At 48.3% G+C, this 25355-nt stretch overlaps 19 non-coding genes across 19 annotated transcripts; all 19 read left to right on the top strand.

Moving 5' to 3' along the window:
• The first annotated feature begins 624 nt into the window (after positions 1-624).
• On the top strand, positions 625-696 carry TRNAP-UGG (transfer RNA proline (anticodon UGG)). Its single transcript has one exon. It is a non-coding gene; the product is annotated as a tRNA-Pro (tRNA).
• Positions 697-1140: 444 nt separating this feature from the next.
• Positions 1141-1213, top strand: TRNAV-UAC (transfer RNA valine (anticodon UAC)). Its single transcript has one exon. It is a non-coding gene; the product is annotated as a tRNA-Val (tRNA).
• Positions 1214-2734: 1521 nt separating this feature from the next.
• On the top strand, positions 2735-2807 carry TRNAV-AAC (transfer RNA valine (anticodon AAC)). Its single transcript has one exon. It is a non-coding gene; the product is annotated as a tRNA-Val (tRNA).
• A 1852-nt stretch (positions 2808-4659) lies between these two features.
• On the top strand, positions 4660-4732 carry TRNAV-UAC (transfer RNA valine (anticodon UAC)). Its single transcript has one exon. It is a non-coding gene; the product is annotated as a tRNA-Val (tRNA).
• Positions 4733-6249: 1517 nt separating this feature from the next.
• On the top strand, positions 6250-6322 carry TRNAV-AAC (transfer RNA valine (anticodon AAC)). The gene has a single exon. It is a non-coding gene; the product is annotated as a tRNA-Val (tRNA).
• A 1852-nt stretch (positions 6323-8174) lies between these two features.
• On the top strand, positions 8175-8247 carry TRNAV-UAC (transfer RNA valine (anticodon UAC)). The gene has a single exon. It is a non-coding gene; the product is annotated as a tRNA-Val (tRNA).
• A 1517-nt stretch (positions 8248-9764) lies between these two features.
• Positions 9765-9837, top strand: TRNAV-AAC (transfer RNA valine (anticodon AAC)). Its single transcript has one exon. It is a non-coding gene; the product is annotated as a tRNA-Val (tRNA).
• Positions 9838-11183: 1346 nt separating this feature from the next.
• Positions 11184-11255, top strand: TRNAP-UGG (transfer RNA proline (anticodon UGG)). The gene has a single exon. It is a non-coding gene; the product is annotated as a tRNA-Pro (tRNA).
• A 444-nt stretch (positions 11256-11699) lies between these two features.
• On the top strand, positions 11700-11772 carry TRNAV-UAC (transfer RNA valine (anticodon UAC)). The gene has a single exon. It is a non-coding gene; the product is annotated as a tRNA-Val (tRNA).
• A 1521-nt stretch (positions 11773-13293) lies between these two features.
• TRNAV-AAC (transfer RNA valine (anticodon AAC)) lies at positions 13294-13366 on the top strand. Its single transcript has one exon. It is a non-coding gene; the product is annotated as a tRNA-Val (tRNA).
• Positions 13367-14712: 1346 nt separating this feature from the next.
• On the top strand, positions 14713-14784 carry TRNAR-UCG (transfer RNA arginine (anticodon UCG)). Its single transcript has one exon. It is a non-coding gene; the product is annotated as a tRNA-Arg (tRNA).
• A 444-nt stretch (positions 14785-15228) lies between these two features.
• TRNAV-UAC (transfer RNA valine (anticodon UAC)) lies at positions 15229-15301 on the top strand. Its single transcript has one exon. It is a non-coding gene; the product is annotated as a tRNA-Val (tRNA).
• Positions 15302-16819: 1518 nt separating this feature from the next.
• TRNAV-AAC (transfer RNA valine (anticodon AAC)) lies at positions 16820-16892 on the top strand. The gene has a single exon. It is a non-coding gene; the product is annotated as a tRNA-Val (tRNA).
• Positions 16893-18238: 1346 nt separating this feature from the next.
• Positions 18239-18310, top strand: TRNAP-UGG (transfer RNA proline (anticodon UGG)). Its single transcript has one exon. It is a non-coding gene; the product is annotated as a tRNA-Pro (tRNA).
• Positions 18311-18754: 444 nt separating this feature from the next.
• TRNAV-UAC (transfer RNA valine (anticodon UAC)) lies at positions 18755-18827 on the top strand. Its single transcript has one exon. It is a non-coding gene; the product is annotated as a tRNA-Val (tRNA).
• A 1521-nt stretch (positions 18828-20348) lies between these two features.
• TRNAV-AAC (transfer RNA valine (anticodon AAC)) lies at positions 20349-20421 on the top strand. Its single transcript has one exon. It is a non-coding gene; the product is annotated as a tRNA-Val (tRNA).
• A 1852-nt stretch (positions 20422-22273) lies between these two features.
• On the top strand, positions 22274-22346 carry TRNAV-UAC (transfer RNA valine (anticodon UAC)). The gene has a single exon. It is a non-coding gene; the product is annotated as a tRNA-Val (tRNA).
• A 1517-nt stretch (positions 22347-23863) lies between these two features.
• Positions 23864-23936, top strand: TRNAV-AAC (transfer RNA valine (anticodon AAC)). The gene has a single exon. It is a non-coding gene; the product is annotated as a tRNA-Val (tRNA).
• Positions 23937-25282: 1346 nt separating this feature from the next.
• Positions 25283-25354, top strand: TRNAP-UGG (transfer RNA proline (anticodon UGG)). The gene has a single exon. It is a non-coding gene; the product is annotated as a tRNA-Pro (tRNA).
• Position 25355: the final 1 nt, after the last annotated feature.

The raw sequence follows: 25355 nt of genomic DNA, 5'->3' as shown, positions 1-25355 counted from the left end.
TTTCCTGGTTAGGTGGGCGGAGCAGAATGGCAATGGTCCCTCCTTGTGACTTGAAATTAACATGAAGAAGACAGAGAGGCAGCTGGGAGTAGGCAGTACCCATGCACCCCTGAACACTGTCTTGCGATTTTCACCCAATTCTGAAATGAGTCGGGAGGAAAGGAGGTGATTTTCCTATCGAAGGCCATTCTGGGAATTCAGCCACCCCGCGTCTCCCAGGTGAGTGTTTCAGGCCTGTGAGGCACTCATATAAATCTCGCCTGATCGAGCTTAATCGAGCACTGAGCGAGCAAGTGTGCTTGAATACAAGAGGCATGCTCCTCTGGCTCAGGCGCAAGAGATGGCAGGCCCTTCAGTGCTTCTGGTCTGGAAGTCTACGGTGCAAGGGCCCAGGTCCTGCGGAGGCGTACAACTACCAGAAAGGGTCTGCTTTTCTCATCAGCGCCACAGTTCAGCTTGCTAGCATAGGGCTTCTTGACTACCTCTTGCCTTGCTAGAGGCAAAAAAAAAACCCTTGGCACAAAACATCAATTGCTATGGCACGCTTAGAAGGAGAGTCTCCAAGTGGCCCTGCTTTTTCACAAAGACACTTCAGAAGATGTTTGAAAGGCTTTTGCAGCAGCAGGCTCGTTGGTCTAGGGGTATGATTCTCGCTTTGGGTGTGAGAGGTCCCGGGTTCAAATCCCGGACGAGCCCGTGCCTTCATAGGTTCGATCTGTTTTTAAACAGGAGTATTTCTGCTTTCCACTCTTGTAAGATGCCATGGTGGAATGCATTGCATGCTTTCTACTGGTGTCGAGGCAGTTCGGCATGATGAAGGAGTGCGGGATTTCTTTCTAACTGCGTTTTTGTGTTGGAGCAGCACTTCTCGTTGGAACATGAAATGCACAGTGCTTCTCCAAAGTAATTGCAGGGCTGGTTTTGAAATCACCTCTTGGAATGAAAGTGATCCCAGTTCCTTTCTTCCAAAGGAAGAGATCCTGTCAGAAAGGCTCAGCTTTGAGCGTCATGAATATTGTCCCTTAGTCCTTGCATTCCAGTCCAAAGCATAGCCACATAAAGAAAGCAGGTGTGTCTGTTTCCAGTGCAGTGGTTCCAGTCCAATGCATAGCCACATGAAGCAAGTAAGCAGGCATGTCTGTTTCTGTAGTGTAGTGGTTATCACGTTCGCCTTACACGCGAAAGGTCCCTGGTTCGAGGCCAGGCAGAAACAGCAAGTTGCTGTGCTTTATCACATTATTTGCATTTACCACCTCACCTGACAGGTAAATTGAAATTAAAGAGGCTGTGTCTATCCCTCACCATCGTGAGGTACTACGCTCCAAGGGCATCGGTCTCAACTCACCAAGAGAAGACGATACACCTTACGGCAGTCAGTTGCTCCCTTTTTTACCTTTCCATTGAAGCCTGGGCCTACTGTGGTCAAGCCAGCCAAGGAAGGAAGGTATGAGAGCGAAAATGGCTTTCCTACCTTCACCAAGAACATACACCTTGAGCAAAGAAAGGGCCAGACTTACAAGGCCCTATCGCCACCGGCACATCATCTTTAGTGACGCCCCGGTGGCACTATGTACTGTGCCGTATTTACAAGACGCCGTTCAACCACGTTTTGTGGCTTAACACCACCTTGTAAATACGGCCCCTTCACACGCAGCCCTTTCCCTGGAAGGGGCGTGCAATGGGCGTTGCTCTGGGTGGGCCACTGCAACACCATAGCATTTTGATGCTGCTCCAGTTTTACGAGTTTTTGTAAATCTGTGGCAGCGCCAAAAACCAAGCGCCATACAATGGGTGTCGTTATAGTGGAGAAACGAGCAGAAATGTTTTAATTTCTCCTCATTTTTGCTCTTTCTATGTGTGCTGCACGAACATATCGCCACTGAAGATTTCTGTTGTGCAGGAAGGTGTGCCTTCCTGAACAAAAACAATTTCCCCCTCCACGCAGCCATCCTTGTACCATGGCGCAAGGATGGCTGCGTTGGTGCTCGGCAGCTAATTTAGAGCTGGCGCAGAGGGAAGCACAGGGTTGCGCTGTATTCTACTAAATACGGCGCTTCCCTGCATTTTGAAAATGACTGAGTGCGAGGCTGCCAAATTTGGCAGAGCGTCTCACTCAGTCATCCTCTTGTAATTATGGGCCAAAAGGTCTAAAGGATAGAGGCGTTTTATGTCATGTTCGATGACGACCATGGAAATGACTCTAGTCATATTGCAGAAGAGAGAACCATGTGCATTTTCTTGCCTTGCGATGTATTCGCCCACTCTCTGCCCTCAACCCTAGGAGCAGGGTCTGAGCAGTGGTGCTTCTGTGCCCTCGCTCGTTGGTGTCCGGGTCCAAATCCCCAACACACCCTTTTTAGCAGAAAACACACAAATTTTACTCAAAATACACAAAGCTTGAAGATTCCTCATTCCACTCAAAGCATTGTTGTGCAAAATATTTTTAGCCTCAGGAGAAAAAAAGGATCACCATGCCTTGGCTTCCTTCCTGCTTGCTTTCAGTGTGCTCTGTGTGATGCTTTCACAGGCTCTGGTTTCAGGCATTTAGGCATCAGATATTTGTCTCTACCCGCAGCTGTGACTTTTCAGTACATCTGAGTGTACGCTTGCTGGCTGACAACGCTGCAATTTTCACACTTACTCCTCGCTTTGCGAGCAACTGCTGATCAAGTATAGAGGCAATCGGGCAAACATATGAGGGGAATTTTGCTCCTTCAGTCAAGCCCTCATGCTTGTTTCTGTAGTGTAGTGGTTATCACGTTCGCCTAACACGCGAAAGGTCCCCGGTTCGAGACCGGGCAGAAACAATGGGCAGTGTCTGCTTTTGTGTTTGCTCCCTAAAAGCTTAGTCTCACTCAGGGATGGCCTTTAAAAACTTGTGACCTGTGTAAAACTTGTATTACTATTGCAGGCCGGTAAAAAGTTATCTGCATCTTTGCGTAGTCGTGCATGTGCCTGGTTTCTTATTCTGTTTTTTACTTTTTTTTTTCTTGGCCATGTTATATTGTTGGGCCTTTAAACCTGTCACCTTGATAGGAACATTGCAAGCGGCAGCATCGACAAGTGCAGACTGAGGAGTCAGACCTAAACACAGACTCAGCTGTCAGGATGGTCGAGTGGTCTAAGGCGGCAGCCTCAAGAGAGCTTGATCTTCAGTTAAGCTAAGCATCCTGGTTTGCTCATGTAGTTGTGGGTTCATATCGCACTTCTGATAGGTCTATTTTCTGCCCTTAAATCTTCCTCTGCTTGCACAGCCAGCTCCCCACAACACTATCTTTGCAAGCTGCTGTAGCATATTAAAAGAAATCCACCAACCCTCCGGCTGGGCCCTCAATCAGCATTCCATGTATTTCTGGAAGGGGCATCTCAGTCACGCCTTCTGTTAGAGCTGCACCTTATCACTGTAACTACCATGCTGGTTTCTACTTAAGCAGTTGATTCCATCGTTTGAAGTGAGGCTCTCCTGCCACTTTTGGGCAGAGAAGGCACTGCCCCTGCAACAACAACAGGCAGACAAGCTCAACCTGGGTTTCCTGGTTAGGTGGGCGGAGCAGAATGGCAATGGTCCCTCCTTGTGACTTGAAATTAACATGAAGAAGACAGAGAGGCAGCTGGGAGTAGGCAGTACCCATGCACCCCTGAACACTGTCTTGCGATTTTCACCCAATTCTGAAATGAGTCGGGAGGAAAGGAGGTGATTTTCCTATCGAAGGCCATTCTGAGAATTCAGCCACCCAGCGTCTCCCAGGTGAGTGTTTCAGGCCTGTGAGGCACTCATATAAATCTCGCCTGATCGAGCCCTGAGCGAGCAAGTGTGCTTGAATACAAGAGGCATGCTCCTCTGGCTCAGGCGCAAGAGATGGCAGGCCCTTCAGTGCTTCTGGTCTGGAAGTCTACGGTGCAAGGGCCCAGGTCCTGCGGAGGCGTACAACTACCAGAAAGGGTCTGCTTTTCTCATCAGCGCCACAGTTCAGCTTGCTAGCATAGGGCTTCTTGACTACCTCTTGCCTTGCTAGAGGCAAAAAAAAACCCCTTGGCACAAAACATCAATTGCTATGGCACGCTTAGAAGGAGAGTCTCCAAGTGGCCCTGCTTTTTCACAAAGACACTTCAGAAGATGTTTGAAAGGCTTTTGCAGCAGCAGGCTCGTTGGTCTAGGGGTATGATTCTCGCTTTGGGTGTGAGAGGTCCCGGGTTCAAATCCCGGAAGAGCCCGTGCCTTCATAGGTTCGATCTGTTTTTAAACAGGAGTATTTCTGCTTTCCACTCTTGTAAGATGCCATGGTGGAATGCATTGCATGCTTTCTACTGGTGTCGAGGCAGTTCGGCATGATGAAGGAGTGCGGGATTTCTTTCTAACTGCTTTTTTGTGTTGGAGCAGCACTTCTCGTTGGAACATGAAATGCACAGTGCTTCTCCAAAGTAATTGCAGGGCTGGTTTTGAAATCACCTCTTGGAATGAAAGTGATCCCAGTTCCTTTCTTCCAAAGGAAGAGATCCTGTCAGAAAGGCTCAGCTTTGAGCGTCATGAATATTGTCCCTTAGTCCTTGCATTCCAGTCCAAAGCATAGCCACATAAAGAAAGCAGGTGTGTCTGTTTCCAGTGCAGTGGTTCCAGTCCAATGCATAGCCACATGAAGCAAGTAAGCAGGCATGTCTGTTTCTGTAGTGTAGTGGTTATCACGTTCGCCTTACACGCGAAAGGTCCCTGGTTCGAGGCCAGGCAGAAACAGCAAGTTGCTGTGCTTTATCACATTATTTGCATTTACCACCTCACCTGACAGGTAAATTGAAATTAAAGAGGCTGTGTCTATCCCTCACCATCGTGAGGTACTACGCTCCAAGGGCATCGGTCTCAACTCACCAAGAGAAGACGATACACCTTACGGCAGTCAGTTGCTCCCTTTTTGACCTTTCCATTGAAGCCTGGGCCTACTGTGGTCAAGCCAGCGAAGGAAGGTATGAGAGCGAAAATGCCTTTCCTACCTTTACCAAGAACATACACCTTGAGCAAAGAAAGGGCCAGACTTACAAGGCCCTATCGCCACCGGCACATCATCTTTAGTGACGCCCCGGTGGCACTATGTACTGTGCCGTATTTACAAGACGCCGTTCAACCACGTTTTGTGGCTTAACACCACCTTGTAAATACGGCCCCTTCACACGCAGCACTTTCCCTGGAAGGGGCGTGCAATGGGCGTTGCTCTGGGTGGGCCACTGCAACACCATAGCATTTTGATGCTGCTCCAGTTTTACGAGTTTTTGTAAATCTGTGGCAGCGCCAAAATCCAAGCGCCATACAATGGGTGTCGTTATAGTGGAGAAACGAGCAGAAATGTTTTCATTTCTCCTCATTTTTGCTCTTTCTATGTGTGCTGCACGAACATATCGCCACTGAAGATTTCTGTTGTGCAGGAAGGTGTGCCTTCCTGAACAAAAACAATTTCCCCCTCAACGCAGCCATCCTTGTACCATGGCGCAAGGATGGCTGCGTTGGCGCTCAGCAGCTAATTTAGAGCTGGCGTAGAGGGAAGCACAGGGGTGCGCTGTATTCTACTAAATACGGCGCTTCCCTGCATTTTGAAAATGACTGAGTGCGAGGCTGCCAAATTTGGCAGAGCGTCTCACTCAGTCATCCTCTTGTAATTATGGGCCAAAAGGTCTAAAGGATAGAGGCGTTTTATGTCATGTTCGATGACGACCATGGAAATGACTCTAGTCATATTGCAGAAGAGAGAACCATGTGCATTTTCTTGCCTTGCGATGTATTCGCCCACTCTCTGCCCTCAACCCTAGGAGCAGGGTCTGAGCAGTGGTGCTTCTGTGCCCTCGCTCGTTGGTGTCCGGGTCCAAATCCCCAACACACCCTTTTTAGCAGAAAACACACAAATTTTACTCAAAATACACAAAGCTTGAAGATTCCTCATTCCACTCAAAGCATTGTTGTGCAAAATATTTTTAGCCTCAGGAGAAAAAAAGGATCACCATGCCTTGGCTTCCTTCCTGCTTGCTTTCAGTGTGCTCTGTGTGATGCTTTCACAGGCTCTGGTTTCAGGCATTTAGGCATCAGATATTTGTCTCTACCCGCAGCTGTGACTTTTCAGTACATCTGAGTGTACGCTTGCTGGCTGACAACGCTGCAATTTTCACACTTACTCCTCGCTTTGCGAGCAACTGCTGATCAAGTATAAAGGCAATCGGGCAAACATATGAGGGGAATTTTGCTCCTTCAGTCAAGCCCTCATGCTTGTTTCTGTAGTGTAGTGGTTATCACGTTCGCCTAACACGCGAAAGGTCCACGGTTCGAGACCGGGCAGAAACAATGGGCAGTGTCTGCTTTTGTGTTTGCTCCCTAAAAGCTTAGTCTCACTCAGGGATGGCCTTTAAAAACTTGTGACCTGTGTAAAACTTGTATTACTATTGCAGGCCGGTAAAAAGTTATCTGCATCTTTGCGTAGTCGTGCATGTGCCTGGTTTCTTATTCTGTTTTTTTCTTTTTTTTTTCTTGACCATGTTATATTGTGGGGCCTTTAAACCTGTCACCTTGATAGGAACATTGCAAGCGGCAGCATCGACAAGTGCAGACTGAGGAGTCAGACCTAAACACAGACTCAGCTGTCAGGATGGCCGAGTGGTCTAAGGCGGCAGCCTCAAGAGAGCTTGATCTTCAGTTAAGCTAAGCATCCTGGTTTGCTCATGTAGTTGTGGGTTCATATCGCACTTCTGATAGGTCTATTTTCTGCCCTTAAATCTTCCTCTGCTTGCACAGCCAGCTCCCCACAACACTATCTTTGCAAGCTGCTGTAGCATATTAAAAGAAATCCACCAACCCTCCGGCTGGGCCCTCAATCAGCATTCCATGTATTTCTGGAAGGGGCATCTCAGTCACGCCTTCTGTTAGAGCTGCACCTTATCACTGTAACTACCATGCTGGTTTCTACTTAAGCAGTTGATTCCATCGTTTGAAGTGAGGCTCTCCTGCCACTTTTGGGCAGAGAAGGCACTGCCCCTGCAACAACAACAGGCAGACAAGCTCAACCTGGGTTTCCTGGTTAGGTGGGCGGAGCAGAATGGCAATGGTCCCTCCTTGTGACTTGAAATTAACATGAAGAAGACAGAGAGGCAGCTGGGAGTAGGCAGTACCCATGCACCCCTGAACACTGTCTTGCGATTTTCACCCAATTCTGAAATGAGTCGGGAGGAAAGGAGGTGATTTTCCTATCGAAGGCCATTCTGAGAATTCAGCCACCCAGCGTCTCCCAGGTGAGTGTTTCAGGCCTGTGAGGCACTCATATAAATCTCGCCTGATCGAGCCCTGAGCGAGCAAGTGTGCTTGAATACAAGAGGCATGCTCCTCTGGCTCAGGCGCAAGAGATGGCAGGCCCTTCAGTGCTTCTGGTCTGGAAGTCTACGGTGCAAGGGCCCAGGTCCTGCGGAGGCGTACAACTACCAGAAAGGGTCTGCTTTTCTCATCAGCGCCACAGTTCAGCTTGCTAGCATAGGGCTTCTTGACTACCTCTTGCCTTGCTAGAGGCAAAAAAAAAACCCTTGGCACAAAACATCAATTGCTATGGCACGCTTAGAAGGAGAGTCTCCAAGTGGCCCTGCTTTTTCACAAAGACACTTCAGAAGATGTTTGAAAGGCTTTTGCAGCAGCAGGCTCGTTGGTCTAGGGGTATGATTCTCGCTTTGGGTGTGAGAGGTCCCGGGTTCAAATCCCGGAAGAGCCCGTGCCTTCATAGGTTCGATCTGTTTTTAAACAGGAGTATTTCTGCTTTCCACTCTTGTAAGATGCCATGGTGGAATGCATTGCATGCTTTCTACTGGTGTCGAGGCAGTTCGGCATGATGAAGGAGTGCGGGATTTCTTTCTAACTGCTTTTTTGTGTTGGAGCAGCACTTCTCGTTGGAACATGAAATGCACAGTGCTTCTCCAAAGTAATTGCAGGGCTGGTTTTGAAATCACCTCTTGGAATGAAAGTGATCCCAGTTCCTTTCTTCCAAAGGAAGAGATCCTGTCAGAAAGGCTCAGCTTTGAGCGTCATGAATATTGTCCCTTAGTCCTTGCATTCCAGTCCAAAGCATAGCCACATAAAGAAAGCAGGTGTGTCTGTTTCCAGTGCAGTGGTTCCAGTCCAATGCATAGCCACATGAAGCAAGTAAGCAGGCATGTCTGTTTCTGTAGTGTAGTGGTTATCACGTTCGCCTTACACGCGAAAGGTCCCTGGTTCGAGGCCAGGCAGAAACAGCAAGTTGCTGTGCTTTATCACATTATTTGCATTTACCACCTCACCTGACAGGTAAATTGAAATTAAAGAGGCTGTGTCTATCCCTCACCATCGTGAGGTACTACGCTCCAAGGGCATCGGTCTCAACTCACCAAGAGAAGACGATACACCTTACGGCAGTCAGTTGCTCCCTTTTTGACCTTTCCATTGAAGCCTGGGCCTACTGTGGTCAAGCCAGCGAAGGAAGGTATGAGAGCGAAAATGCCTTTCCTACCTTTACCAAGAACATACACCTTGAGCAAAGAAAGGGCCAGACTTACAAGGCCCTATCGCCACCGGCACATCATCTTTAGTGACGCCCCGGTGGCACTATGTACTGTGCCGTATTTACAAGACGCCGTTCAACCACGTTTTGTGGCTTAACACCACCTTGTAAATACGGCCCCTTCACACGCAGCCCTTTCCCTGGAAGGGGCGTGCAATGGGCGTTGCTCTGGGTGGGCCACTGCAACACCATAGCATTTTGATGCTGCTCCAGTTTTACGAGTTTTTGTAAATCTGTGGCAGCGCCAAAATCCAAGCGCCATACAATGGGTGTCGTTATAGTGGAGAAACGAGCAGAAATGTTTTCATTTCTCCTCATTTTTGCTCTTTCTATGTGTGCTGCACGAACATATCGCCACTGAAGATTTCTGTTGTGCAGGAAGGTGTGCCTTCCTGAACAAAAACAATTTCCCCCTCAACGCAGCCATCCTTGTACCATGGCGCAAGGATGGCTGCGTTGGCGCTCGGCAGCTAATTTAGAGCTGGCGCAGAGGGAAGCACAGGGGTGCGCTGTATTCTACTAAATACGGCGCTTCCCTGCATTTTGAAAATGACTGAGTGCGAGGCTGCCAAATTTGGCAGAGCATCTCACTCAGTCATCCTCTTGTAATTATGGGCCAAAAGGTCTAAAGGATAGAGGCGTTTTATGTCATGTTCGATGATGACCATGGAAATGACTCTAGTCATATTGCAGAAGAGAGAACCATGTGCATTTTCTTGCCTTGCGATGTATTCGCCCACTCTCTGCCCTCAACCCTAGGAGCAGGGTCTAAGCAGTGGTGCTTCTGTGCCCTCGCTCGTTGGTGTCCGGGTCCAAATCCCCAACACACCCTTTTTAGCAGAAAACACACAAATTTTACTCAAAATACACAAAGCTTGAAGATTCCTCATTCCACTCAAAGCATTGTTGTGCAAAATATTTTTAGCCTCAGGAGAAAAAAAGGATCACCATGCCTTGGCTTCCTTCCTGCTTGCTTTCAGTGTGCTCTGTGTGATGCTTTCACAGGCTCTGGTTTCAGGCATTTAGGCATCAGATATTTGTCTCTACCCGCAGCTGTGACTTTTCAGTACATCTGAGTGTACGCTTGCTGGCTGACAACGCTGCAATTTTCACACTTACTCCTCGCTTTGCGAGCAACTGCTGATCAAGTATAGAGGCAATCGGGCAAACATATGAGGGGAATTTTGCTCCTTCAGTCAAGCCCTCATGCTTGTTTCTGTAGTGTAGTGGTTATCACGTTCGCCTAACACGCGAAAGGTCCCCGGTTCGAGACCGGGCAGAAACAATGGGCAGTGTCTGCTTTTGTGTTTGCTCCCTAAAAGCTTAGTCTCACTCAGGGATGGCCTTTAAAAACTTGTGACCTGTGTAAAACTTGTATTACTATTGCAGGCCGGTAAAAAGTTATCTGCATCTTTGCGTAGTCGTGCATGTGCCTGGTTTCTTATTCTGTTTTTTACTTTTTTTTTTCTTGACCATGTTATATTGTGGGGCCTTTAAACCTGTCACCTTGATAGGAACATTGCAAGCGGCAGCATCGACAAGTGCAGACTGAGGAGTCAGACCTAAACACAGACTCAGCTGTCAGGATGGCCGAGTGGTCTAAGGCGGCAGCCTCAAGAGAGCTTGATCTTCAGTTAAGCTAAGCATCCTGGTTTGCTCATGTAGTTGTGGGTTCATATCGCACTTCTGATAGGTCTATTTTCTGCCCTTAAATCTTCCTCTGCTTGCACAGCCAGCTCCCCACAACACTATCTTTGCAAGCTGCAGTAGCATATGAAAAGAAATCCACCAACCCTCCGGCTGGGCCCTCAATCAGCATTCCATGTATTTCTGGAAGGGGCATCTCAGTCACGCCTTCTGTTAGAGCTGCACCTTATCACTGTAACTACCATGCTGGTTTCTACTTAAGCAGTTGATTCCATCGTTTGAAGTGAGGCTCTCCTGCCACTTTTGGGAAAAGAAGGCACTGCCCCTGCAACAACAACAGGCAGACAAGCTCAACCTGGGTTTCCTGGTTAGGTGGGCGGAGCAGAATGGCAATGGTCCCTCCTTGTGACTTGAAATTAACATGAAGAAGACAGAGAGGCAGCTGGGAGTAGGCAGTACCCATGCACCCCTGAACACTGTCTTGCGATTTTCACCCAATTCTGAAATGAGTCGGGAGGAAAGGAGGTGATTTTCCTATCGAAGGCCATTCTGGGAATTCAGCCACCCCGCGTCTCCCAGGTGAGTGTTTCAGGCCTGTGAGGCACTCATATAAATCTCGCCTGATCGAGCCTAATCGAGCACTGAGCGAGCAAGTGTGCTTGAATACAAGAGGCATGCTCCTCTGGCTCAGGCGCAAGAGATGGCAGGCCCTTCAGTGCTTCTGGTCTGGAAGTCTACGGTGCAAGGGCCCAGGTCCTGCGGAGGCGTACAACTACCAAAAAGGGTCTGCTTTTCTCATCAGCGCCACAGTTCAGCTTGCTAGCATAGGGCTTCTTGACTACCTCTTGCCTTGCTAGAGGCAAAAAAAAAACCCTTGGCACAAAACATCAATTGCTATGGCACGCTTAGAAGGAGAGTCTCCAAGTGGCCCTGCTTTTTCACAAAGACACTTCAGAAGATGTTTGAAAGGCTTTTGCAGCAGCAGGCTCGTTGGTCTAGGGGTATGATTCTCGCTTTGGGTGTGAGAGGTCCCGGGTTCAAATCCCGGACGAGCCCGTGCCTTCATAGGTTCGATCTGTTTTTAAACAGGAGTATTTCTGCTTTCCACTCTTGTAAGATGCCATGGTGGAATGCATTGCATGCTTCCTACTGGTGTCGAGGCAGTTCGGCATGATGAAGGAGTGCGGGATTTCTTTCTAACTGCTTTTTTGTGTTGGAGCAGCACTTCTCGTTGGAACATGAAATGCACAGTGCTTCTCCAAAGTAATTGCAGGGCTGGTTTTGAAATCACCTCTTGGAATGAAAGTGATCCCAGTTCCTTTCTTCCAAAGGAAGAGATCCTGTCAGAAAGGCTCAGCTTTGAGCGTCATGAATATTGTCCCTTAGTCCTTGCATTCCAGTCCAAAGCATAGCCACATAAAGAAAGCAGGTGTGTCTGTTTCCAGTGCAGTGGTTCCAGTCCAATGCATAGCCACATGAAGCAAGTAAGCAGGCATGTCTGTTTCTGTAGTGTAGTGGTTATCACGTTCGCCTTACACGCGAAAGGTCCCTGGTTCGAGGCCAGGCAGAAACAGCAAGTTGCTGTGTTTTATCACATTATTTGCATTTACCACCTCACCTGACAGGTAAATTGAAATTAAAGAGGCTGTGTCTATCCCTCACCATCGTGAGGTACTACGCTCCAAGGGCATCGGTCTCAACTCACCAAGAGAAGACGATACACCTTACGGCAGTCAGTTGCTCCCTTTTTTACCTTTCCATTGAAGCCTGGGCCTACTGTGGTCAAGCCAGCCAAGGAAGGAAGGTATGAGAGCGAAAATGGCTTTCCTACCTTCACCAAGAACATACACCTTGAGCAAAGAAAGGGCCAGACTTACAAGGCCCTATCGCCACCGGCACATCATCTTTAGTGACGCCCCGGTGGCACTATGTACTGTGCCGTATTTACAAGACGCCGTTCAACCACGTTTTGTGGCTTAACACCACCTTGTAAATACGGCCCCTTCACACGCAGCCCTTTCCCTGGAAGGGGCGTGCAATGGGCGTTGCTCTGGGTGGGCCACTGCAACACCATAGCATTTTGATGCTGCTCCAGTTTTACGAGTTTTTGTAAATCTGTGGCAGCGCCAAAAACCAAGCGCCATACAATGGGTGTCGTTATAGTGGAGAAACGAGCAGAAATGTTTTCATTTCTCCTCATTTTTGCTCTTTCTATGTGTGCTGCACGAACATATCGCCACTGAAGATTTCTGTTGTGCAGGAAGGTGTGCCTTCCTGAACAAAAACAATTTCCCCCTCCACGCAGCCATCCTTGTACCATGGCGCAAGGATGGCTGCGTTGGTGCTCGGCAGCTAATTTAGAGCTGGCGCAGAGGGAAGCACAGGGTTGCGCTGTATTCTACTAAATACGGCGCTTCCCTGCATTTTGAAAATGACTGAGTGCGAGGCTGCCAAATTTGGCAGAGCGTCTCACTCAGTCATCCTCTTGTAATTATGGGCCAAAAGGTCTAAAGGATAGAGGCGTTTTATGTCATGTTCGATGACGACCATGGAAATGACTCTAGTCATATTGCAGAAGAGAGAACCATGTGCATTTTCTTGCCTTGCGATGTATTCGCCCACTCTCTGCCCTCAACCCTAGGAGCAGGGTCTGAGCAGTGGTGCTTCTGTGCCCTCGCTCGTTGGTGTCCGGGTCCAAATCCCCAACACACCCTTTTTAGCAGAAAACACACAAATTTTACTCAAAATACACAAAGCTTGAAGATTCCTCATTCCACTCAAAGCATTGTTGTGCAAAATATTTTTAGCCTCAGGAGAAAAAAAGGATCACCATGCCTTGGCTTCCTTCCTGCTTGCTTTCAGTGTGCTCTGTGTGATGCTTTCACAGGCTCTGGTTTCAGGCATTTAGGCATCAGATATTTGTCTCTACCCGCAGCTGTGACTTTTCAGTACATCTGAGTGTACGCTTGCTGGCTGACAACGCTGCAATTTTCACACTTACTCCTTGCTTTGCGAGCAACTGCTGATCAAGTATAGAGGCAATCGGGCAAACATATGAGGGGAATTTTGCTCCTTCAGTCAAGCCCTCATGCTTGTTTCTGTAGTGTAGTGGTTATCACGTTCGCCTAACACGCGAAAGGTCCCCGGTTCGAGACCGGGCAGAAACAATGGGCAGTGTCTGCTTTTGTGTTTGCTCCCTAAAAGCTTAGTCTCACTCAGGGATGGCCTTTAAAAACTTGTGACCTGTGTAAAACTTGTATTACTATTGCAGGCCGGTAAAAAGTTATCTGCATCTTTGCGTAGTCGTGCATGTGCCTGGTTTCTTATTCTGTTTTTTACTTTTTTTTTTCTTGGCCATGTTATATTGTTGGGCCTTTAAACCTGTCACCTTGATAGGAACATTGCAAGCGGCAGCATCGACAAGTGCAGACTGAGGAGTCAGACCTAAACACAGACTCAGCTGTCAGGATGGTCGAGTGGTCTAAGGCGGCAGCCTCAAGAGAGCTTGATCTTCAGTTAAGCTAAGCATCCTGGTTTGCTCATGTAGTTGTGGGTTCATATCGCACTTCTGATAGGTCTATTTTCTGCCCTTAAATCTTCCTCTGCTTGCACAGCCAGCTCCCCACAACACTATCTTTGCAAGCTGCTGTAGCATATTAAAAGAAATCCACCAACCCTCCGGCTGGGCCCTCAATCAGCATTCCATGTATTTCTGGAAGGGGCATCTCAGTCACGCCTTCTGTTAGAGCTGCACCTTATCACTGTAACTACCATGCTGGTTTCTACTTAAGCAGTTGATTCCATCGTTTGAAGTGAGGCTCTCCTGCCACTTTTGGGCAGAGAAGGCACTGCCCCTGCAACAACAACAGGCAGACAAGCTCAACCTGGGTTTCCTGGTTAGGTGGGCGGAGCAGAATGGCAATGGTCCCTCCTTGTGACTTGAAATTAACATGAAGAAGACAGAGAGGCAGCTGGGAGTAGGCAGTACCCATGCACCCCTGAACACTGTCTTGCGATTTTCACCCAATTCTGAAATGAGTCGGGAGGAAAGGAGGTGATTTTCCTATCGAAGGCCATTCTGGGAATTCAGCCACCCCGCGTCTCCCAGGTGAGTGTTTCAGGCCTGTGAGGCACTCATATAAATCTCGCCTGATCGAGCTTAATCGAGCACTGAGCGAGCAAGTGTGCTTGAATACAAGAGGCATGCTCCTCTGGCTCAGGCGCAAGAGATGGCAGGCCCTTCAGTGCTTCTGGTCTGGAAGTCTACGGTGCAAGGGCCCAGGTCCTGCGGAGGCGTACAACTACCAGAAAGGGTCTGCTTTTCTCATCAGCGCCACAGTTCAGCTTGCTAGCATAGGGCTTCTTGACTACCTCTTGCCTTGCTAGAGGCAAAAAAAAAACCCTTGGCACAAAACATCAATTGCTATGGCACGCTTAGAAGGAGAGTCTCCAAGTGGCCCTGCTTTTTCACAAAGACACTTCAGAAGATGTTTGAAAGGCTTTTGCAGCAGCAGGCTCGTTGGTCTAGGGGTATGATTCTCGCTTTCGGTGTGAGAGGTCCCGGGTTCAAATCCCTGACGAGCCCGTGCCTTCATAGGTTCGATCTGTTTTTAAACAGGAGTATTTCTGCTTTCCACTCTTGTAAGATGCCATGGTGGAATGCATTGCATGCTTTCTACTGGTGTCGAGGCAGTTCGGCATGATGAAGGAGTGCGGGATTTCTTTCTAACTGCTTTTTTGTGTTGGAGCAGCACTTCTCGTTGGAACATGAAATGCACAGTGCTTCTCCAAAGTAATTGCAGGGCTGGTTTTGAAATCACCTCTTGGAATGAAAGTGATCCCAGTTCCTTTCTTCCAAAGGAAGAGATCCTGTCAGAAAGGCTCAGCTTTGAGCGTCATGAATATTGTCCCTTAGTCCTTGCATTCCAGTCCAAAGCATAGCCACATAAAGAAAGCAGGTGTGTCTGTTTCCAGTGCAGTGGTTCCAGTCCAATGCATAGCCACATGAAGCAAGTAAGCAGGCATGTCTGTTTCTGTAGTGTAGTGGTTATCACGTTCGCCTTACACGCGAAAGGTCCCTGGTTCGAGGCCAGGCAGAAACAGCAAGTTGCTGTGCTTTATGACATTATTTGCATTTACCACCTCACCTGACAGGTAAATTGAAATTAAAGAGGCTGTGTCTATCCCTCACCATCGTGAGGTACTACGCTCCAAGGGCATCGGTCTCAACTCACCAAGAGAAGACGATACACCTTACGGCAGTCAGTTGCTCCCTTTTTGACCTTTCCATTGAAGCCTGGGCCTACTGTGGTCAAGCCAGCGAAGGAAGGTATGAGAGCGAAAATGCCTTTCCTACCTTTACCAAGAACATACACCTTGAGCAAAGAAAGGGCCAGACTTACAAGGCCCTATCGCCACCGGCACATCATCTTTAGTGACGCCCCGGTGGCACTATGTACTGTGCCGTATTTACAAGACGCCGTTCAACCACGTTTTGTGTCTTAACACCACCTTGTAAATACTGCCCCTTCACACGCAGCCCTTTCCCTGGAAGGGGCGTGCAATGGGCGTTGCTCTGGGTGGGCCACTGCAACACCATAGCATTTTGATGCTGCTCCAGTTTTACGAGTTTTTGTAAATCTTTGGCAGCGCCAAAATCCAAGCGCCATACAATGGGTGTCGTTATAGTGGAGAAACGAGCAGAAATGTTTTCATTTCTCCTCATTTTTGCTCTTTCTATGTGTGCTGCACGAACATATCGCCACTGAAGATTTCTGTTGTGCAGGAAGGTGTGCCTTCCTGAACAAAAACAATTTCCCCCTCAACGCAGCCATCCTTGTACCATGGCGCAAGGATGGCTGCGTTGGCGCTCGGCAGCTAATTTAGAGCTGGCGCAGAGGGAAGCACAGGGGTGCGCTGTATTCTACTAAATACGGCGCTTCCCTGCATTTTGAAAATGACTGAGTGCGAGGCTGCCAAATTTGGCAGAGCGTCTCACTCAGTCATCCTCTTGTAATTATGGGCCAAAAGGTCTAAAGGATAGAGGCGTTTTATGTCATGTTCGATGATGACCATGGAAATGACTCTAGTCATATTGCAGAAGCGAGAACCATGTGCATTTTCTTGCCTTGCGATGTATTCGCCCACTCTCTGCCCTCAACCCTAGGAGCAGGGTCTGAGCAGTGGTGCTTCTGTGCCCTCGCTCGTTGGTGTCCGGGTCCAAATCCCCAACACACCCTTTTTAGCAGAAAACACACAAATTTTACTCAAAATACACAAAGCTTGAAGATTCCTCATTCCACTCAAAGCATTGTTGTGCAAAATATTTTTAGCCTCAGGAGAAAAAAAGGATCACCATGCCTTGGCTTCCTTCCTGCTTGCTTTCAGTGTGCTCTGTGTGATGCTTTCACAGGCTCTGGTTTCAGGCATTTAGGCATCAGATATTTGTCTCTACCCGCAGCTGTGACTTTTCAGTACATCTGAGTGTACGCTTGCTGGCTGACAACGCTGCAATTTTCACACTTACTCCTCGCTTTGCGAGCAACTGCTGATCAAGTATAGAGGCAATCGGGGCAAACATATGAGGGGAATTTTGCTCCTTCAGTCAAGCCCTCATGCTTGTTTCTGTAGTGTAGTGGTTATCACGTTCGCCTAACACGCTAAAGGTCCCCGGTTCGAGACCGGGCAGAAACAATGGGCAGTGTCTGCTTTTGTGTTTGCTCCCTAAAAGCTTAGTCTCACTCAGGGATGGCCTTTAAAAACTTGTGACCTGTGTAAAACTTGTATTACTATTGCAGGCCGGTAAAAAGTTATCTGCATCTTTGCGTAGTCGTGCATGTGCCTGGTTTCTTATTCTGTTTTTTACTTTTTTTTTTCTTGACCATGTTATATTGTGGGGCCTTTAAACCTGTCACCTTGATAGGAACATTGCAAGCGGCAGCATCGACAAGTGCAGACTGAGGAGTCAGACCTAAACACAGACTCAGCTGTCAGGATGGCCGAGTGGTCTAAGGCGGCAGCCTCAAGAGAGCTTGATCTTCAGTTAAGCTAAGCATCCTGGTTTGCTCATGTAGTTGTGGGTTCATATCGCACTTCTGATAGGTCTATTTTCTGCCCTTAAATCTTCCTCTGCTTGCACAGCCAGCTCCCCACAACACTATCTTTGCAAGCTGCTGTAGCATATGAAAAGAAATCCACCAACCCTCCGGCTGGGCCCTCAATCAGCATTCCATGTATTTCTGGAAGGGGCATCTCAGTCACGCCTTCTGTTAGAGCTGCACCTTATCACTGTAACTACCATGCTGGTTTCTACTTAAGCAGTTGATTCCATCGTTTGAAGTGAGGCTCTCCTGCCACTTTTGGGCAAAGAAGGCACTGCCCCTGCAACAACAACAGGCAGACAAGCTCAACCTGGGTTTCCTGGTTAGGTGGGCGGAGCAGAATGGCAATGGTCCCTCCTTGTGACTTGAAATTAACATGAAGAAGACAGAGAGGCAGCTGGGAGTAGGCAGTACCCATGCACCCCTGAACACTGTCTTGCGATTTTCACCCAATTCTGAAATGAGTCGGGAGGAAAGGAGGTGATTTTCCTATCGAAGGCCATTCTGGGAATTCAGCCACCCCGCGTCTCCCAGGTGAGTGTTTCAGGCCTGTGAGGCACTCATATAAATCTCGCCTGATCGAGCCTAATCGAGCACTGAGCGAGCAAGTGTGCTTGAATACAAGAGGCATGCTCCTCTGGCTCAGGCGCAAGAGATGGCAGGCCCTTCAGTGCTTCTGGTCTGGAAGTCTACGGTGCAAGGGCCCAGGTCCTGCGGAGGCGTACAACTACCAGAAAGGGTCTGCTTTTCTCATCAGCGCCACAGTTCAGCTTGCTAGCATAGGGCTTCTTGACTACCTCTTGCCTTGCTAGAGGCAAAAAAAAAACCCTTGCCACAAAACATCAATTGCTATGGCACGCTTAGAAGGAGAGTCTCCAAGTGGCCCTGCTTTTTCACAAAGACACTTCAGAAGATGTTTGAAAGGCTTTTGCAGCAGCAGGCTCGTTGGTCTAGGGGTATGATTCTCGCTTTGGGTGTGAGAGGTCCCGGGTTCAAATCCCGGACGAGCCCGTGCCTTCATAGGTTCGATCTGTTTTTAAACAGGAGTATTTCTGCTTTCCACTCTTGTAAGATGCCATGGTGGAATGCATTGCATGCTTTCTACTGGTGTCGAGGCAGTTCGGCATGATGAAGGAGTGCGGGATTTCTTTCTAACTGCTTTTTTGTGTTGGAGCAGCACTTCTCGTTGGAACATGAAATGCACAGTGCTTCTCCAAAGTAATTGCAGGGCTGGTTTTGAAATCACCTCTTGGAATGAAAGTGATCCCAGTTCCTTTCTTCCAAAGGAAGAGATCCTGTCAGAAAGGCTCAGCTTTGAGCGTCATGAATATTGTCCCTTAGTCCTTGCATTCCAGTCCAAAGCATAGCCACATAAAGAAAGCAGGTGTGTCTGTTTCCAGTGCAGTGGTTCCAGTCCAATGCATAGCCACATGAAGCAAGTAAGGAGGCATGTCTGTTTCTGTAGTGTAGTGGTTATCACGTTCGCCTTACACGCGAAAGGTCCCTGGTTCGAGGCCAGGCAGAAACAGCAAGTTGCTGTGCTTTATCACATTATTTGCATTTACCACCTCACCTGACAGGTAAATTGAAATTAAAGAGGCTGTGTCTATCCCTCACCATCGTGAGGTACTACGCTCCAAGGGCATCGGTCTCAACTCACCAAGAGAAGACGATACACCTTACGGCAGTCAGTTGCTCCCTTTTTTACCTTTCCATTGAAGCCTGGGCCTACTGTGGTCAAGCCAGCCAAGGAAGGAAGGTATGAGAGCGAAAATGGCTTTCCTACCTTCACCAAGAACATACACCTTGAGCAAAGAAAGGGCCAGACTTACAAGGCCCTATCGCCACCGGCACATCATCTTTAGTGACGCCCCGGTGGCACTATGTACTGTGCCATATTTACAAGACGCCGTTCAACCACGTTTTGTGGCTTAACACCACCTTGTAAATACGGCCCCTTCACACGCAGCCCTTTCCCTGGAAGGGGCTTGCAATGGGCGTTGCTCTGGGTGGGCCACTGCAACACCATAGCATTTTGATGCTGCTCCAGTTTTACGAGTTTTTGTAAATCTGTGGCAGCGCCAAAAACCAAGCGCCATACAATGGGTGTCGTTATAGTGGAGAAACGAGCAGAAATGTTTTAATTTCTCCTCATTTTTGCTCTTTCTATGTGTGCTGCACGAACATATCGCCACTGAAGATTTCTGTTGTGCAGGAAGGTGTGCCTTCCTGAACAAAAACAATTTCCCCCTCCACGCAGCCATCCTTGTACCATGGCGCAAGGATGGCTGCGTTGGTGCTCGGCAGCTAATTTAGAGCTGGCGCAGAGGGAAGCACAGGGTTGCGCTGTATTCTACTAAATACGGCGCTTCCCTGCATTTTGAAAATGACTGAGTGCGAGGCTGCCAAATTTGGCAGAGCGTCTCACTCAGTCATCCTCTTGTAATTATGGGCCAAAAGGTCTAAAGGATAGAGGCGTTTTATGTCATGTTCGATGACGACCATGGAAATGACTCTAGTCATATTGCAGAAGAGAGAACCATGTGCATTTTCTTGCCTTGCGATGTATTCGCCCACTCTCTGCCCTCAACCCTAGGAGCAGGGTCTGAGCAGTGGTGCTTCTGTGCCCTCGCTCGTTGGTGTCCGGGTCCAAATCCCCAACACACCCTTTTTAGCAGAAAACACACAAATTTTACTCAAAATACACAAAGCTTGAAGATTCCTCATTCCACTCAAAGCATTGTTGTGCAAAATATTTTTAGCCTCAGGAGAAAAAAAGGATCACCATGCCTTGGCTTCCTTCCTGCTTGCTTTCAGTGTGCTCTGTGTGATGCTTTCACAGGCTCTGGTTTCAGGCATTTAGGCATCAGATATTTGTCTCTACCCGCAGCTGTGACTTTTCAGTACATCTGAGTGTACGCTTGCTGGCTGACAACGCTGCAATTTTCACACTTACTCCTCGCTTTGCGAGCAACTGCTGATCAAGTATAGAGGCAATCGGGCAAACATATGAGGGGAATTTTGCTCCTTCAGTCAAGCCCTCATGCTTGTTTCTGTAGTGTAGTGGTTATCACGTTCGCCTAACACGCGAAAGGTCCCCGGTTCGAGACCGGGCAGAAACAATGGGCAGTGTCTGCTTTTGTGTTTGCTCCCTAAAAGCTTAGTCTCACTCAGGGATGGCCTTTAAAAACTTGTGACCTGTGTAAAACTTGTATTACTATTGCAGGCCGGTAAAAAGTTATCTGCATCTTTGCGTAGTCGTGCATGTGCCTGGTTTCTTATTCTGTTTTTTACTTTTTTTTTTCTTAGCCATGTTATATTGTTGGGCCTTTAAACCTGTCACCTTGATAGGAACATTGCAAGCGGCAGCATCGACAAGTGCAGACTGAGGAGTCAGACCTAAACACAGACTCAGCTGTCAGGATGGTCGAGTGGTCTAAGGCGGCAGCCTCAAGAGAGCTTGATCTTCAGTTAAGCTAAGCATCCTGGTTTGCTCATGTAGTTGTGGGTTCATATCGCACTTCTGATAGGTCTATTTTCTGCCCTTAAATCTTCCTCTGCTTGCACAGCCAGCTCCCCACAACACTATCTTTGCAAGCTGCTGTAGCATATTAAAAGAAATCCACCAACCCTCCGGCTGGGCCCTCAATCAGCATTCCATGTATTTCTGGAAGGGGCATCTCAGTCACGCCTTCTGTTAGAGCTGCACCTTATCACTGTAACTACCATGCTGGTTTCTACTTAAGCAGTTGATTCCATCGTTTGAAGTGAGGCTCTCCTGCCACTTTTGGGCAGAGAAGGCACTGCCCCTGCAACAACAACAGGCAGACAAGCTCAACCTGGGTTTCCTGGTTAGGTGGGCGGAGCAGAATGGCAATGGTCCCTCCTTGTGACTTGAAATTAACATGAAGAAGACAGAGAGGCAGCTGGGAGTAGGCAGTACCCATGCACCCCTGAACACTGTCTTGCGATTTTCACCCAATTCTGAAATGAGTCGGGAGGAAAGGAGGTGATTTTCCTATCGAAGGCCATTCTGAGAATTCAGCCACCCAGCGTCTCCCAGGTGAGTGTTTCAGGCCTGTGAGGCACTCATATAAATCTCGCCTGATCGAGCCCTGAGCGAGCAAGTGTGCTTGAATACAAGAGGCATGCTCCTCTGGCTCAGGCGCAAGAGATGGCAGGCCCTTCAGTGCTTCTGGTCTGGAAGTCTACGGTGCAAGGGCCCAGGTCCTGCGGAGGCGTACAACTACCAGAAAGGGTCTGCTTTTCTCATCAGCGCCACAGTTCAGCTTGCTAGCATAGGGCTTCTTGACTACCTCTTGCCTTGCTAGAGGCAAAAAAAAAACCCTTGGCACAAAACATCAATTGCTATGGCACGCTTAGAAGGAGAGTCTCCAAGTGGCCCTGCTTTTTCACAAAGACACTTCAGAAGATGTTTGAAAGGCTTTTGCAGCAGCAGGCTCGTTGGTCTAGGGGTATGATTCTCGCTTTGGGTGTGAGAGGTCCCGGGTTCAAATCCCGGAAGAGCCCGTGCCTTCATAGGTTCGATCTGTTTTTAAACAGGAGTATTTCTGCTTTCCACTCTTGTAAGATGCCATGGTGGAATGCATTGCATGCTTTCTACTGGTGTCGAGGCAGTTCGGCATGATGAAGGAGTGCGGGATTTCTTTCTAACTGCTTTTTTGTGTTGGAGCAGCACTTCTCGTTGGAACATGAAATGCACAGTGCTTCTCCAAAGTAATTGCAGGGCTGGTTTTGAAATCACCTCTTGGAATGAAAGTGATCCCAGTTCCTTTCTTCCAAAGGAAGAGATCCTGTCAGAAAGGCTCAGCTTTGAGCGTCATGAATATTGTCCCTTAGTCCTTGCATTCCAGTCCAAAGCATAGCCACATAAAGAAAGCAGGTGTGTCTGTTTCCAGTGCAGTGGTTCCAGTCCAATGCATAGCCACATGAAGCAAGTAAGCAGGCATGTCTGTTTCTGTAGTGTAGTGGCTAACACGTTCGCCTTACACGCGAAAGGTCCCTGGTTCGAGGCCAGGCAGAAACAGCAAGTTGCTGTGCTTTATCACATTATTTGCATTTACCACCTCACCTGACAGGTAAATTGAAATTAAAGAGGCTGTGTCTATCCCTCACCATCGTGAGGTACTACGCTCCAAGGGCATCGGTCTCAACTCACCAAGAGAAGACGATACACCTTACGGCAGTCAGTTGCTCCCTTTTTGACCTTTCCATTGAAGCCTGGGCCTACTGTGGTCAAGCCAGCGAAGGAAGGTATGAGAGCGAAAATGCCTTTCCTACCTTTACCAAGAACATACAGCTTGAGCAAAGAAAGGGCCAGACTTACAAGGCCCTATCGCCACCGGCACATCATCTTTAGTGACGCCCCGGTGGCACTATGTACTGTGCCGTATTTACAAGACGCCGTTCAACCACGTTTTGTGGCTTAACACCACCTTGTAAATACGGCCCCTTCACACGCAGCCCTTTCCCTGGAAGGGGCGTGCAATGGGCGTTGCTCTGGGTGGGCCACTGCAACACCATAGCATTTTGATGCTGCTCCAGTTTTACGAGTTTTTGTAAATCTGTGGCAGCGCCAAAATCCAAGCGCCATACAATGGGTGTCGTTATAGTGGAGAAACGAGCAGAAATGTTTTCATTTCTCCTCATTTTTGCTCTTTCTATGTGTGCTGCACGAACATATCGCCACTGAAGATTTCTGTTGTGCAGGAAGGTGTGCCTTCCTGAACAAAAACAATTTCCCCCTCAACGCAGCCATCCTTGTACCATGGCGCAAGGATGGCTGCGTTGGCGCTCGGCAGCTAATTTAGAGCTGGCGCAGAGGGAAGCACAGGGGTGCGCTGTATTCTACTAAATACGGCGCTTCCCTGCATTTTGAAAATGACTGAGTGCGAGGCTGCCAAATTTGGCAGAGCGTCTCACTCAGTCATCCTCTTGTAATTATGGGCCAAAAGGTCTAAAGGATAGAGGCGTTTTATGTCATGTTCGATGACGACCATGGAAATGACTCTAGTCATATTGCAGAAGAGAGAACCATGTGCATTTTCTTGCCTTGCGATGTATTCGCCCACTCTCTGCCCTCAACCCTAGGAGCAGGGTCTGAGCAGTGGTGCTTCTGTGCCCTCGCTCGTTGGTGTCCGGGTCCAAATCCCCAACACACCCTTTTTAGCAGAAAACACACAAATTTTACTCAAAATACACAAAGCTTGAAGATTCCTCATTCCACTCAAAGCATTGTTGTGCAAAATATTTTTAGCCTCAGGAGAAAAAAAGGATCACCATGCCTTGGCTTCCTTCCTGCTTGCTTTCAGTGTGCTCTGTGTGATGCTTTCACAGGCTCTGGTTTCAGGCATTTAGGCATCAGATATTTGTCTCTACCCGCAGCTGTGACTTTTCAGTACATCTGAGTGTACGCTTGCTGGCTGACAACGCTGCAATTTTCACACTTACTCCTCGCTTTGCGAGCAACTGCTGATCAAGTATAGAGGCAATCGGGCAAACATATGAGGGGAATTTTGCTCCTTCAGTCAAGCCCTCATGCTTGTTTCTGTAGTGTAGTGGTTATCACGTTTGCCTAACACGCGAAAGGTCCCCGGTTCGAGACCGGGCAGAAACAATGGGCAGTGTCTGCTTTTGTGTTTGCTCCCTAAAAGCTTAGTCTCACTCAGGGATGGCCTTTAAAAACTTGTGACCTGTGTAAAACTTGTATTACTATTGCAGGCCGGTAAAAAGTTATCTGCATCTTTGCGTAGTCGTGCATGTGCCTGGTTTCTTATTCTGTTTTTTACTTTTTTTTTTCTTGACCATGTTATATTGTGGGGCCTTTAAACCTGTCACCTTGATAGGAACATTGCAAGCGGCAGCATCGACAAGTGCAGACTGAGGAGTCAGACCTAAACACAGACTCAGCTGTCAGGATGGTCGAGTGGTCTAAGGCGGCAGCCTCAAGAGAGCTTGATCTTCAGTTAAGCTAAGCATCCTGGTTTGCTCATGTAGTTGTGGGTTCATATCGCACTTCTGATAGGTCTATTTTCTGCCCTTAAATCTTCCTCTGCTTGCACAGCCAGCTCCCCACAACACTATCTTTGCAAGCTGCTGTAGCATATTAAAAGAAATCCACCAACCCTCCGGCTGGGCCCTCAATCAGCATTCCATGTATTTCTGGAAGGGGCATCTCAGTCACGCCTTCTGTTAGAGCTGCACCTTATCACTGTAACTACCATGCTGGTTTCTACTTAAGCAGTTGATTCCATCGTTTGAAGTGAGGCTCTCCTGCCACTTTTGGGCAGAGAAGGCACTGCCCCTGCAACAACAACAGGCAGACAAGCTCAACCTGGGTTTCCTGGTTAGGTGGGCGGAGCAGAATGGCAATGGTCCCTCCTTGTGACTTGAAATTAACATGAAGAAGACAGAGAGGCAGCTGGGAGTAGGCAGTACCCATGCACCCCTGAACACTGTCTTGCGATTTTCACCCAATTCTGAAATGAGTCGGGAGGAAAGGAGGTGATTTTCCTATCGAAGGCCATTCTGAGAATTCAGCCACCCCGCGTCTCCCAGGTGAGTGTTTCAGGCCTGTGAGGCACTCATATAAATCTCGCCTGATCGAGCCTAATCGAGCACTGAGCGAGCAAGTGTGCTTGAATACAAGAGGCATGCTCCTCTGGCTCAGGCGCAAGAGATGGCAGGCCCTTCAGTGCTTCTGGTCTGGAAGTCTACGGTGCAAGGGCCCAGGTCCTGCGGAGGCGTACAACTACCAGAAAGGGTCTGCTTTTCTCATCAGCGCCACAGTTCAGCTTGCTAGCATAGGGCTTCTTGACTACCTCTTGCCTTGCTAGAGGCAAAAAAAAAACCCTTGGCACAAAACATCAATTGCTATGGCACGCTTAGAAGGAGAGTCTCCAAGTGGCCCTGCTTTTTCACAAAGACACTTCAGAAGATGTTTGAAAGGCTTTTGCAGCAGCAGGCTCGTTGGTCTAGGGGTATGATTCTCGCTTTGGGTGTGAGAGGTCCCGGGTTCAAATCCCGGACGAGCCCG

This window comes from Pleurodeles waltl, chromosome 10 (assembly GCF_031143425.1).
Source record: "Pleurodeles waltl isolate 20211129_DDA chromosome 10, aPleWal1.hap1.20221129, whole genome shotgun sequence".
NCBI lineage: Eukaryota > Metazoa > Chordata > Amphibia > Caudata > Salamandridae > Pleurodeles > Pleurodeles waltl.
This window is presented reverse-complemented; position numbering and strand designations above follow the sequence as displayed.